Genomic DNA, 14,500 nt, shown 5'->3' with positions numbered 1-14,500 from the left:
AAAGCCCCAGAAGGCATATAAGGTTTTATTTGAGTCGCACAAGACCCACTTCAGACTTCTGACTTCCAGAACTGAAAGACAATACATCAACATTGTTCTACATTCCTAAACTTGTAGTAATTTGTAACTGAAGCAATAGCAAAATAATCCATATGGTTCAAAAATCAAAAGTTTATATAAAAAACCAACACACTGAGAAGTGTTGCTCACACCCTGTCCTCATGCACCTGTTCCTCATGAACACTGTGTGTAGATGTTTTTATGAATTTCCTCTTAATATGGCCAATATTTCTTGATATAAGTATGAACGATCATGAATATTTATTCTTACATGGATTTTAATACACAGTACAAGCTATACTGCATCTCTCCTTTTTTAAAAGATTTATTTATTTATTTGAAAGTCAGCATTACACAGAGAGAAGAGAGGAAGAGAGAGAGGTCTTCCATCCGCTGGTTCACTCCCCAATTGGCCACAATGGCCAGAGCTGTGTAGATCGAAGCCAGGAGCCAGGAGCTTCTTCCAGGTCTCCCACGTGGGTGCAGGGGCCCAAGGACTTGGGCCATCTTCTACTGCTTTCCCAGGCCATAGCAGAGAGCTGGATTGGAAGAGGAGCAGCCGGGACTAGAACTGGCGCCCATATGGGTTGCCGGCGCCTCAGGCCAGGACGTTAACCTGCTGCGCCACAGCACCGGCCTTGAAATGAAATTATTAAAATTATAAGACATGACATAGTCATGTGTTGTTTTCAAATTTCTCATTGCTGTTTGATTAATTTTTATTTATTTGGTTTATCTGAGAGGAAAAGAGAGAAATTGCCTTTTTGTTTTTTAGATTTTTAAAATTTATTTGAAAGGCAGAGATAGAGGCGGGAGGGACTTCCATCTACTGGTTCACTCCCCAAATGGCTGCAATGGCTGGAGATGGGACAATCTGTAGCCAGGAGCCAGAAGCTTCTTCCAGGTCTCCGATGCAAGTGCATGGGCCCAAGGACTTGGGCCATCTTCTACTGCTATCCCATAGCAAGGAGCTGGATTGGAAGAGGAGCAGCCAGGACTCGAACCAGCACCTATGTGGAAAGCTGTCACTGCAGACCACGGTTACACCACATCACCAGCCCTGAAAGAGAAATCTTCTAATCACTGGTTTACTCCTCAAATGCCTGCAACAGCTGAGGCTAGCCCTAGCCAATGCTGGGAGCCAGAAACCCAATCCAGGTCTCCCATCAAGGAACTAACTACCTGCTGTCTCCCAAGGTGTACATTAGCATACAGCTGGAATCAGAAGCAGAGCCAGAACTCAGACTCATTCACTCAGATAATGGATTCTGGTGTGCTAAGCAGCATCTTAACTGCTCTGGAAACCACACCCCTCCCACCGCCCCCAGAGACCTCTTAGATGGGGCCATGTGACTAGTTCTGACCACAGTGGGCTGTGAATTTAAGAACTGGTCCTCAGTCCTCCCACGCTCTCTCCCTCTGTTTTGGCAGCCACGGGACCTCAGGTGCCAGATGTGACAGCCAGAAGATGGTGGAGCCTTCCATCAGCCTGGAGCCTTGAGCTACCAGTTGGCAGGGAGCTGTCCTGAAAAATCGCTAGACCTGCAGTAGATTTGTGCATATGCGAGAAATAAACTTGCATGTGTCAAGTCATTGAGAATTCTTCATCTTGTAGCATGTGCCGGCCTATCCTGACTAATAGAAAAAGATGCCGGGTCATTCATGAGACCCTGAGAGACCTGAAGAACCAGGTGGGGTCAGGAACCGAGGGAGCATTACAGGACACAGCTACGGGTTTACTGCAGAAGTGCTCTGATGGGATGGTGCCGTCAACTGAAAACTTGAACTACACACTGGGATTCTGCTGTCCCTTGGTGCTCTAATTGTCACATTCTTGACTCTACAGTAGCTGCTTCGAAAAGTCCCTAAATGACCCTGCACACTTTTGTCTCACTCCCTCAGCATTCAAAGTTCCAGGCAAAATCTTGTGGTCGGCCTCGCAGAGACCACATGGCCATGCTCGAGCTAACAGGTGATGGGGAGAGGACAGGTGCGGCCCCTCCTTGGTTCCGGTAATGTGTGGAGGTGCCTGCCTCTCCAGTGACTTGAGATGCCTCCTAAAGTAGGAAGTGAGTTTGAATTCTGAGCACCAGAAAACGCCAGTGTTGGCAGGGGCTGGCATTGTGGCACAGCAGTTTAAGCTGTTGCCTGTGACTCTGGCATCCCATATGGGCACCGGTTCAAGTCCCGACTTCTCCACTTCTGATTCAGCTCCCTGATAATGCACCTGGAGAAAGCAGCAAAAGATGGCCCATATGCTTGGACTCCTGCCACCCACGTGGGAGACCCAGATGGAGTTCCAGACTCCTGGTTTCAGCCTGGCCCAGCCCTGGCCATCACAGCCATTTGGGATATGAACCAGTAGATGGAAGATCTCTCGGTCTCTGTATCTGCCTCTCTGTCTGTGAGTCTGCCTTTCAAATAAACAAATCTTACAAAAAAGAAAGTGTCCACCCTGGCCTACAACTGCATCACTGACCAATCTTTCACCTTCCTGACATAACAGAAATTTGCCTCTCCCATGCATAGAAGAAATCCATCCAAGCTGCCGTTCTCCAGCCAGTGAAATCTCCAACTCATGTCCTCTGTGTCCTTCCATCACAGCCCTAACCCTAGATGAATACAACTCTGCAAATTCTTTGTGTCAATCCTGGACTCATACAGATACAAAGACCGGCACCACTAAAAATCCACATTCCCCAGTTTCATCTGAGTTCTGTAGCCCCATTCCCCTCAAACTCCTTGGAAAACTTGATGTGTTGACTTCCTCTCTTCCTCCCACTTATACATTCAGTTCTTCCCTATCTTTGACTTGCCTTTCAAACATGCTACATTTTCTTGAATCTTCAAAAATGCCTGTTTCTTAAAAAGTCAAAATTCAATTCACCATGTGTACTAGCAATTTCACTCCTAGGTAGATACCTAAGAGAAATGGATACACAGGTTCACACAAAGATTAATAGTCAGGTATTCATAGCAACATCATTCAGAATGGTCAAAAGTTGAAAAGAACCCACATGTGATTCCAGCAGAATATCTATTTCAGGAAATACTATTCAGCAATTAGCAACAAAAAAGAGCAGATTTATGACACATCATTACTAACCCTCAAGAATACGATGCTCGGTGAACGAAACCAGACATAGTAAAACACATATTGTATGATGCCACTTATATGAAATTTCCCCAACACAAAGACAAATGGATACACTCAGAAAGTGGATGCTTGGTAGGATGGGAAGTGACTGCAAATGGACACAAGAAATGTTTTTGTGGAGATGGAAATGTTCTAAAGCCGAGCGTGGGGATGAATGTACAAGTCTGTAGCTGTGCTGAAATTCATTGAACTGTACCTGGCAATGGGTGAATCTCATGCAATGTAATTGCATTGCAGTAGCGTGTTTTAATACAAAAGCATCGCCCCAGCACCTTGCTACTCTCTAGCTTCTGCCCTGGTTCTCCCCTCCCCGTCCTGGGAAAACAGCTGGAGAACGTGGCCTGCACTCCCAGCCACACTTCCTCACCTCTCAGTCACTTTCTCATCTGCTCCCCCGTCACCTCTCACCCCCTTGCGTTTTGCCTTCCATTCCCTCCTTCCTAACCGAGTGTCATTTGCCATCCACCCCACTACTCAGCGAACACTGCTCTTTGCAAGACTACCAGCGACCTTGTTGCTAAATGGGGAGGATGGTTTTCAGGCCCTGCTTCGTGTGAGGTTTGGCACTGCTGAGCACTCCCTTCATCTGGAACACGATTGGTCCTTGGTTTCTGTGACCCCACCCTCTCCCGGGGTTACTCCGCACTCCTTGGCCACCACTCGTCAGCCTTCTTGTGGGCCTCTCTTCCTCTGCCCTTTCCTGACATGCGGGTGTTCAATACGGCTATGTCTAAGCCTTTTTCTCCTTCTGGTGGAAATAAACAAAGATCAACCGAATAAGGAAAGCACAGGCTCTATGTTCAGAGCTTGCTATGGCAGAGACTCAAAGGCAGGCAGGGGAGGGCAAAGCTTTGTAGTAGAGAAGAGGAAGGCTTTGGGTGTGCCTCGGTTGGAGGCCGTCGGCCTGGGAAATTGCAGGCAGCTAACTAGGTAGGAGAAGGCGCCCTGTGTCATTGGTTAAGAGTGCATATTTGTCTTTCTCTTGGTTGGGCCTAGGTGGGGACAAACACTAGGGAAGCTGTCAGTTGTTCATCAAGTCCTGGCCATCTGGGGCTGATTGTTACTGAAGTTATTATTTAGCTTCCTGGATTGTCACTAGAGGTAGCAATCTGCAACTCTGACTTATCACAGGCTGGCTTCCCTGGCTGTTTATTGGAGTGGAGGGGTGAGTTTCCTGGGCCAGTTGCTGCAGGTTGTTGGTCAGACTTCTATTTTTATATATGGTCTGGCCATTGTCCACTTTTATATTCAGTGTCTCATTCTGTACATCTTGGTGTGTGATCTCACCCATCTCTGTGGCTTTAATAACCAACTACATGCTGTTGGCTCCCAGCACTACAGCTCCAGCCTACATTTCTTTCCTGAACTCCAGATCCGTATGTCCAACTGCCTCCTGGGTATCTCCCCTTGGAAGGTCCAAAATGTAATTCAGTACTCCCCACCCCCCCAAAAAAAAAGTCTGTTCCTCTTTGGGTGTTCTCTGTCTGTATAAATGGTTCCATCATCCACCCAGCCACCTCAGTCATAAACCCATGCTTCTTCTTTGACTCTCTCTGCTAACCACCCCCATACAGTCCATTCACTAATCATGTTGATTTCTTGTTTCCTAATCTGTAATTCAGAGAGTCTATGTGGGGTGCATGGACCCTGGAAGGGTCCTGTAGGCAGGATTTGTCTAATTATGTGTATGAGCATTTGTCCAGGGAGGGTGTGCAGGCCATAGCTTCCACTGCAGTATCTCCGGCCCATGGCTCCACAAAGAGGTAAGAGCCATTTCTCTAAATCTACCCATTTCTCTTCAAGCCACCTCCCACTCTGGCCAGATGTAGTCACTACAGTCTCTGGTCTCCTCAGCAGCACATCAGGAGGGTATCTTGCTGTGGCCATGGGCTGGGCTGGCAGTGCTGGGTGCACTCTGCCCAGGGGCCTCCCGTGTGCCATGGCCTGCTCTCCCAGCCCCCTCACGCCAGCAGATCACTTATTCCCTGCCCTTTTGCTCTCCTCCCCTCTTCTCTTTCATCTTCTCCTGTTCTCCTTCCGCTCCCCAGCTTCTGGCTCATGCTTCACTAGCACACTAATTACAGGGTAATCGGATCTTTGACACACAGAGCTTGAAGCCTCTTAAAACCAAGACTAGAGTCAGCATTCAGCCTGCTCACTGGTTTTTACTTGCAGAGTTCCCAACACCTCCACCACAGCAGAAGGGGGTGGGGCTGCCCTTGGAGGTGTGGGGTCAGTGAGTGGGGAAACTCGGCCCCAGCAAGAGCTGTAGCGGGTTAGGAGAGATACGTGGTGCAGGCCAAAGAATCCTGGACCTTAAAATCTCTGACTGAACCTGAATGTTTGGAAGAAATTATGTAACCTAATCCAATCAACTTTCTATCTCTTAGAAGTGTGCCTTTATTCCTTTCTTTTCTTCAACACATGAACAGATTCTGTTAGCTCTGCCTCAATATATATTCTATTATGTTTCATTAATCTATGTACCCGTTCTTTCTTCACTTGCCCTTTCTCTTGTTTACTATAGCTTTACATTTTTTAGCTGTCTTGAAATCAGATAGTGTAAATTCTCCAACTTTATTCTTTTTCATTGTTCTGGGTCCTCTGGTTTTCTATATATACTTTAGAACCATTTTGTCCATGTCTGGAGTAATGTTTGTTGGAATTTTGAATGAAATTATACTGAATCTAATATTACATTAAATTGGGAAGATTATTAATATTCATAATATCATCTCTTCTTATCCATGAATATGGAATATTTCTCCATTATTTATATCTTTGATTACTTTCCTCCATGTTTTCTAGTTCTCCGCCTTCAGATCCTACATAGTTTGTTAAATTTATACCTAAATGGCACAATGGTGTAGCAGGTAAAGCCACTGCCTTTGATGCTGGCATCCCATATGGCCACCGGTTCAAGTCCTGGCTGCTCCACTTCTGATCCAACTCCCTGCTAATGCACCTGGGTAAGCAGCAGAAAATGGGGCCTCTGCCACCCACATGGGAGGCCCAGAAGCAGCTCCTGGCTCCTGACTTCAATCTGGCCCAGCCCTGGCCATTGCAGCCATTTGGGGAGTGAACCTGTGAATGGAAGCTCTCTCTCACTCGCTTGTTCTCTCTCTCTCGCTCGCTTGCTCTCTCTCTCTCTCTCCCCCTCTCTCTGTAACTCTACATTTCAAATAAATAAAATAAATCTTAAAATTCATACCTAAGTTTTTCATTGCTTTACTAATATTTTAACTGTTTTTAATTTTAATTTTTCGTTGCTGGTATATAGGAAAGTAGTAAATTTGTGTATTTCAAACTTGTATCCTGCAACCTTACTATACTCACTTATTAATTCCAGGAGAGATTGTTGAGATTTTGTACAATCTCTCAAATTTTGATACATTGCATCTTCATTCAGTTCAAAATATTTTCAAATTTCCTTTAGATAACTTTTACCTATGTGTTATTAAGAAATGTGTTAGTTTCCAAATATTTGGTGGTTTTTCAGTGATGTTTCTGTTATTGATTCTTATTCCATTCCACTGTGGTCTTTTTATTTTTCTTTCTCAGATAAAACAGGAGAGGGGGCAGGAAGGGGGATGAGAATGGGTGGGAGGATGGGTATGGTGGGAAGAATTACTATGTACATAATGTTGTATTTATGACATACATACAAATTAAAAATGAAAAGAAATAACTGCCTTCTTCTTGTCATTCATGCCTGCCTAAACTCTCAACCCTGTGGGGAGTACTTCTTGACTAATGCATTTAATCTTCTTATTTTTATTTATTTTACAGATTTATTTATTTGAAAATCAGAGTTACATAGAGAGAGAAGAAGAGGCAGAGAGAGAGAAAGAGAGAGAAGAAGGAGGAGGAGGAGGAGGAAGAGGAAGAAAGAAAGGTCTTCCATCCACTGGTTCACTTCCCAAATGGCTGTAATGGCTGGAGCTGTGCCAACTCAAAGCCAGGAGCCAGGAGCTTCCTCCAGGTCTTCCAAGCAGATGCAGGGGCTCAAGGACTTGGGCCATCTTCTAGTGCTTTCCCAGGCCATAGCAGAGAGCTGTATTGGAAGTGGAGCAGCCAGGACTCAAACCGGCACCCATATGGGATGCCGGCACTGCAGGTGGCAGCCTTAACCGCTATGCCACAGCGCCAGCCCCTAATGCATTTAATCTTGTTCCCCATCTTCACCTGATATACTACCTCTACTATTTCTTATATGTTTTCATAACACTTTTGTCTTTTTAAAATGGTCTTATTCATGTATGTATACTTTATAATTTTATCTGCTATATGTGTGTTTGTCATCCTTTCTCTAAAAAGGCAACCATGAACCTTTACCTTTTTTAAAAATTATTTAATTACAATGCAGTGTTACAGAGAATGAGAAAGCAAGAGAGAGCAAGTGAGAGAAAGAGAGAGAGAGAGAGAGAGAGAGAGAGAGAGAGAAAATCTTCCATCTGCTGGTTCACTCTCCAAATGGCTGCAATGGCTGGGGCTGAGCCAGGTCAAAACCAGGGGCCTGAAACTCCATTCAGGTGGTGTGGCAGGGGCCCAAGCACTTGGGCCATCTTCTACTACCTTCCCGGGTGAATTAATAGGGAGCTGGATCAGAAGCAGAGCAGCCAGAACTCCCAACAGCACTCATATGGGATGCAGGCATTGTAGGCAGTGGCTTAACCCACTACGCCACAATGCAGGCCAACCAAGAACCTTTTTTTTTTTTTTTACTAAATAGCACCTAAAGCAGTGCCTAACACCCCACTCTTGAGGCCAAGATTGAAGGAAAGTGAGGTAGGTAGGAAGAGGGTAAGTCTGATCTCAGGCAAATATAAAGGGGCCAGGTCAGAGTGGCACAGGAAATGAGGACAGTTCGTGTTTTTGCCACAGTTATTGGCATATTATTATATATCATTAATGAAGTCCTAAATAATTCAGAATTGTAATATATATCTTCTCCTTGGCTAGGGGTGAGCAGATCCACTCAAATAGGTTTTCCATCTTTTTTATTATTGCCCCCTAAAAATGTAATACCACAGGTATACTATTATTTATTTAATAATTATACATATATTTGTGCTTTATACCTAGCAAGAGTGAGTACAAAGCTCATTCTTTTTCCTCAATACAAGGTTAAGAATGAGTAACCACAAACTTTTAATTAAAATTAATTTAAAATGTTTATTAAACATTGAACTTTATAAGTGTATCTGAACTTTATAAGCAACTTTTGAATGTGATTTATTCACTTATACAAACTGTAACATATTAAATTACAATGTTCAGATTTTTAATTCATGTAACTGCATAATAATAATAGCATTATGATCTAAATTTTTTTAAATGAGAGCAGATATTTAGCCTAAAGTCAAGATGCCCACATCCCACATTTGAGTGTCTGGATTTGAATCCCAACTCTAGCTCCTGATTCCAGCTTCCTACTAATGTAGACCCTCGGGAGTACCGATGATGGTTCAAGTCATTGGATTCTTGTCACCCATGTGGGCAACCTGAACTGTTTGAGTGTCTCCTGGATCCAGTCCAAGCCAAGCCCTGGCAGTTTCACACATCTCTTTTTCTATCATATCATCTCTAGCTCTAGCTCTAGCTCCCTATCTCTGTCATCTCTATCTCTTTTGCTCTGCCTTTCAAACTAAAAAAAAAGTATGCCAAAGTTTGTTTGTTCACTGAAAAAACTTACTAAGAAATTATTTTTAATAAATTTTAATCCTGATTGACATTAGAAAATAGCTTTTAACTTAATCGTGTCTGTGGCCATTCAGGTATTGTTGACATTCTTGTTCCGCACTTGACATGATTGATGATGAATCGCATAACTTTTGAAGAATTAAATTTAAACTATATACATATAGTTCTCAATGGTTGAGGAACATATGAAGTTAATGAGGATCAAGCATGAACCAGCTAATGGCAGACACAGGCCAACTCTTGAACCAAAGCTTTAATAATGAGCAACCAAAATAAAGTCTTTGAATCGCAGCCATCTATTTGTCATGGCCTTACAGCACTTGGTGTGTCTTCCATAAATCCAATGTCTATGCTGCTCATGTGATTCTCAAGAAAACTCAGTAACACAGATTAAATACTAAAGAATACAAATTTTCAGGTAAATTTTGGCCTTAGAAGGCCATAAACCACTGTGACAGCTAAACTTTGTTTTCTCATACAGAACAAATTTTCACCCCCTTGAGAGTAATGTCACCTCTTTTAGGAATGCATGCCCTATGCATGTGGTGCAACTGGTTAAAGCCACGGCCTGCAGGACCAGCATCCCATATGGGCGGCGGTTCGAGTCCCAGCTGCTCCATTTCTGAGCCTGCTCCCTGTTAATGCACCTGAGAAAGCAGAAGATGCTCCAAGTCCCTGGTCCCTGGACCCCTGCACCCACATGGGAGACCTGGAAGAAGTTCCTGGTTCCTGGCTTTGGCCTGGCCCAGCCTTGGTCATTGTGGCCATTTGGGGGAGTGAACCAGCTGATGGAAGATTCTCTCTCTCTCTCTCTCTCTCTCTCTCTCTGTGTGTGTGTGTGTGTGTGTCTGTGTGTGTGTGTATAATTGTGTCTTTCAAATAAATCAATCTTTAAAAAAAAACAACACATGCCCTAGGGTAACATTTTGATTTGACTACATGAAACAAGTAGAATAAATGCTGGATAGGCAGAAAAACAAAGGAAATAAAGTATTTACCAGAGAAAAATCCCCTTCTGAGGACAAAATAGCAAACATTTCTCCCAACTAACATTTTCAAAAACATCTTGACCCAACATAACACTACTAAAGCATGTGTAATAACTACTCGCCTCTTCTTGAAAATTATTTTATCTAAAATCTTAGCATACTATCCCCAGTTCAAAGTCCAGGAATTGCAGCTGATATTCTTTTCTCTGTAGGTAACTTGCAATCTCTTCCAGATATGTTGCAAGCTACGAGCTAACTTGTACATTGAATCACCTTATACACACTCTATATTCTACAATGGATGAATATGAAGAAAGAGAACGGAAATAAATAAATGTATATATAAATACTATATATATACATATATATATATATATAAATACACACACACCAAACAAGGAAGAAAATAATGAGAATGGTTATATACTTGATACTAAAACTAGTCCAGAGAACACAGCTGATAATTCTGACTTCCGTTTTTTTCTGTTGAATCCATTCGTGCCCCATTGCCTTTAGCAAACAAACAGCTTAGCAGGTCACGGATATTTGATTCGTAGGATGAGGCCTTTCATGTTCTTGCATGTTTAGGGCTATTGCATTCTTTGGCTAATCTTTATCACTGGACATGTTGTGGATGAAAACACCCAGGTGATTTCCTGGAACTCACACAAAAGATAGATTGGGCCCCACTCCAGCAACTCCGGTAATCCTGAGCATGCCTTGTCGGAGCAAGTTGTGTATTATGTTCCTATGCACTTTTTTTTTAAAGATTTATTCATGTATTCAAAAGCAGAGTTATAGAGAGGCATAGGCAGAGAGAGACATCCACAGGTTCACTCCACAGATGGCTGCAACGGTAAGAGCTAGGTCGATCTGAATCCAGGAGCCAGGAGCTCCTTCCTGGTCTCTCACACAGGTGCAGGGGCCCAAGGACTTGGGCCATCTTCCACTGCTTTCCCAGGCCATAGCAGAGAGCTGGATCAGAAGCAGAGCAGCCAGGATTCGAACCGGTGCCCATATGGGATGCCGGCACTGAAGGCAGCAGCTGTACCTGCTACGCCACAGCACCAGCCCCCCTAATGTACTTTAGAAATTGTGTGCCATCTGAGCTGTTGGAGGTCCTACCTTTATTGAGTTGTTATAATCTTCCATAAACTTTTGCTGCTGGACTAATACTAGGCTCATGCAGTGAATCTCCTAGGGCCCAACCATGCTCTTCCCTTCCCCCTTGCAGAGCAGACTCCTTGTTTCCCCTTGATGAGTAAGGTCACTCTTCCCAACCAACATTCTAAACCCCCATCCTGGTGATTGGCTCAATGGCATGGGGAGTTCCAAACAGCCAGACGGAAGTGAAGCATCACCTGCCTACAAATCAGAGTTCTTTTCAAGATATTTACTAAGTGAAGTGTTGAGAGGTGTTATTCCCATTTCCCCCCTTGGGTTCCTAGACCCATATATTCTACTTTTGGCAGAAAGAGGATTATATATTGGTTGGTAATGCAGAGAATATACAAAGTGCTATTTCCTAGCTGTCAACATAACTAAGTCTTCCATAGGCCATTCCACCTTTCCTTTTTCATTTATTTCAAAGGCGAAGTTCCAGAGAGAGAAGGAGAGACACACGGAGAGGGCTTTTCCATCCACCGCTTCACTACTTAAATGGTCTCCATGTTGAGGACTGGGCCAAGCCAAAGCCAGGAGCCAGGAACTCTATCCAGGTCTCCCACGTGGGTGCAGAGACCCATTCACTTGGACCATCTTCCACTGCTTTCCCAGGTGTGTTAGTACTAAGGGAGCTGGATCTGAAGTGCAGAAGCTGGGACTCCAACTGGCACTCATATGGGATGCCAGTGTCGCATGTGGCCACTCAACCCACCACACCACAATGCTGACCACAGTTCCACCTCTCTCTAAGGACAATTGTTTATGTGTGCATGTATATGTGGTCAGAACAGGGAACCTCGTGTTACTGAGATCATTATGCTATTCCTTTCACTGTGGAATGAGTTTCTTGATCAGAACAGTATATCATACAGTATATTGCCATGCTACATAATGTTTATAAATAGTTGGGAAAATCAAGGATGATGGTGCTGGTAGAAGCACTGCAGGCATGGAAGGCAAATCCGTTCCTGAACAGGTGATTGCTTCAGTGACGATCAATGGGTGACAACTCCATGGTGGAAGGGGTCCAATGTAATATCTCTATCCCCCAGGGATTTGTGGGTTCCCTCAGGGAACGGTGATGTATTGGGAGTTTTCCTATTCAGAGATTGAGCGCTAACTTGGCACCGAGTCAAGCTAAATGAAGGTGAATCCATAAAGAACCCACACAAAACACCCATCCCTTCTACTGGGGCCATTTTTTTTTTCATTGGCTCATTGAACAAGCAGTGGAGTGTCTAGATAAAACTCCAAAGGCTGGGTCACCATGTTCCTACAGGTGAGCATTCCTGACACAAATAGAGCTGTTCACCTACTCCTCACTTACATGCAGGCAAAGCAATTAGAACTGTGCTAAGTATTTCATTGCATTGTTGTTGCTATCTGTTCTCCAATCTTGTTCCTTTCTAGTCTAAAACCGTCTGGCCAGATTTAATCAGTGCCGCAGGCACATTGCTTTCTAGATAGAGATCACCCAGATGCATGGCCCCAGTAGGAGAATTTCCCCTGCTCAGTTCCCATCAGGGTCACCCCAGCATGCAGCTGCACCACACCTAGACTTCCGACTACTTCCTGTTACCACCTGCACACTGTGCTCCCAGGACTTTTTCTTCTTCGGGAGCCACCTGCAAGGCTCACGGCAGGAGCTGAGGCACAGCGAGAGATGTTGTGCAGAGGGGCGGCCTCTGCTAACCCATCTGGGCCTTCAGCCCTGTGCCCGCCTGATCTGGCACCGACCACTGCCTTTGGAGATGGGCTGTTGCCGTTGCTCACCCAACCTCAGGGTGAGCTCACAAGCGTGCTCACTTGGGGTCCCGTGTCTAGACGTTCAGGCTCGACCAGGACGCAGCCATCGAACTTCCTTGAGTTAGTCGTCACACGCCAGGGGCAGTTTCTCAGGAGGGGAAGAATGACTTGAGGAGAGCCCGGCCTTTTCCCCAAGGCAGCAGAAGCTGGGGACTGGGTTCTCCAGCTGGGGCTTGGCTGGGGCTCTGCAGCATCGAGCCCTTCAGGCACCCCCTCACTCAGACACTGAGCTGTTCACTAAGCCAACACGGGTTACTGACTCGGGTGCCCATGGCCCAGTGCTGGGAGCTGGGGGTCCCAGTTCTCAAGACACGGCCAGTCCCGTGCAGGAAACAAAGGCAGCATGGAGAGAGGCCCCCAAGGGCTGTGGCAGCCCAAGGGAGCAGGCGACCTGCCGTGCTGTGCACAGGTGTGACAGCCATCCCAGACGGAGTGCGCTGGGAACACCGGCACAGACGCACGCACCAGGCGCTCATTGAGAGCCACAGCCACACGCCTCTCCTGCACGCATCTCATCATGGACCTGAGTCAGTGTCCGTGCGCTCCGACAGAAGGGGCGCTTGACTGGGAGGTAGGAGACGTGGGTGAGGCCCCCACTCCCTCACACGGTCCCTGTGAGCTGAGGGCCGAGTCCCTGCCCTCCCAGGCCTCACGGCTTGCCTGAGAGATGCGAGCAGCTCGCGCTCACCTGTGGTCTCTGTGTTTGTCACTTCACCTGGGGAGTCAGCAGCACCCAGACTGCTCCCAGGTGCACAGTGGGTGCTGCACAGTGAGGGCTATGGTGATGGGGGTGACCACTGAGGGCACTGCCAGCTGCGCATGGAGCACTGTGCCCAGCACACGGAAGGCTGGGCCAGGTGTGTGCAGGTGCACGCACACGTTAGTGAGCAGGAAGCACATGTGGAGCTGGCCACTGTCCACCTGGGCTCTAAGCAGCATGAGAGGGCCATGGCCACCCGTCAGCAAGAGCGCCCAAGCTGCAGGTGGTGCCATGGGGCAGGGTCACACCTGCATGGCCTCTCACTCTGCCCTGAGGAGCCACAGATGAGCCACAGGCCAGCGTACACAGACTGCCAGCCGGGGAGTGACAGGGAGGGAGCCATGAGGACTGGGCTGTAAGTGACAGCGCCTTGTCTGGGACCCCTCCTGCCTCTCCAGCAGAGATACTGAGGTGCAAGGCAGGAAAGCCTGGCTTTCAGTCCTGGCTCTGTCTGGCCCAGGCTGTGTGACCTGCGGTCACTCTCTGCCCCTCTCTGGACCTCAGCTCCGTCCTCCATATCTGGGTGTGGGTATTGCCCACCCCACAAAGCTGTTGTGGATATCAAATGAGGCCACACGTCGGGAGCAGAAGGCACCGTGGCTGTGAGGAGGGGTCCCATACATGACAACATAGCTGCCCCCACTCCTCCTCTCCCCCTGTTCCCACCCCCACATGATCCTTCCAGCAAGAACAGCACCTGTGCCCACAAGGCCAGGGCCAGATGTGGGGGGGGGAGGGGACAGAGCCCTGTATGAGCCCCTCCCAGAATGTGCAGGGCACATGGCCCAGCCCAGGAGAGATGGAGACCGGGCTCGGCCACCTGACCGTGAGGGCTTCCTGAACCAACCACGGAGCAGGAGC

This window comes from Oryctolagus cuniculus, chromosome X, assembly GCF_964237555.1.
Source record: "Oryctolagus cuniculus chromosome X, mOryCun1.1, whole genome shotgun sequence".
Classification (NCBI taxonomy): domain Eukaryota; kingdom Metazoa; phylum Chordata; class Mammalia; order Lagomorpha; family Leporidae; genus Oryctolagus; species Oryctolagus cuniculus.
Note: the sequence above shows the minus strand (reverse complement) of the source record.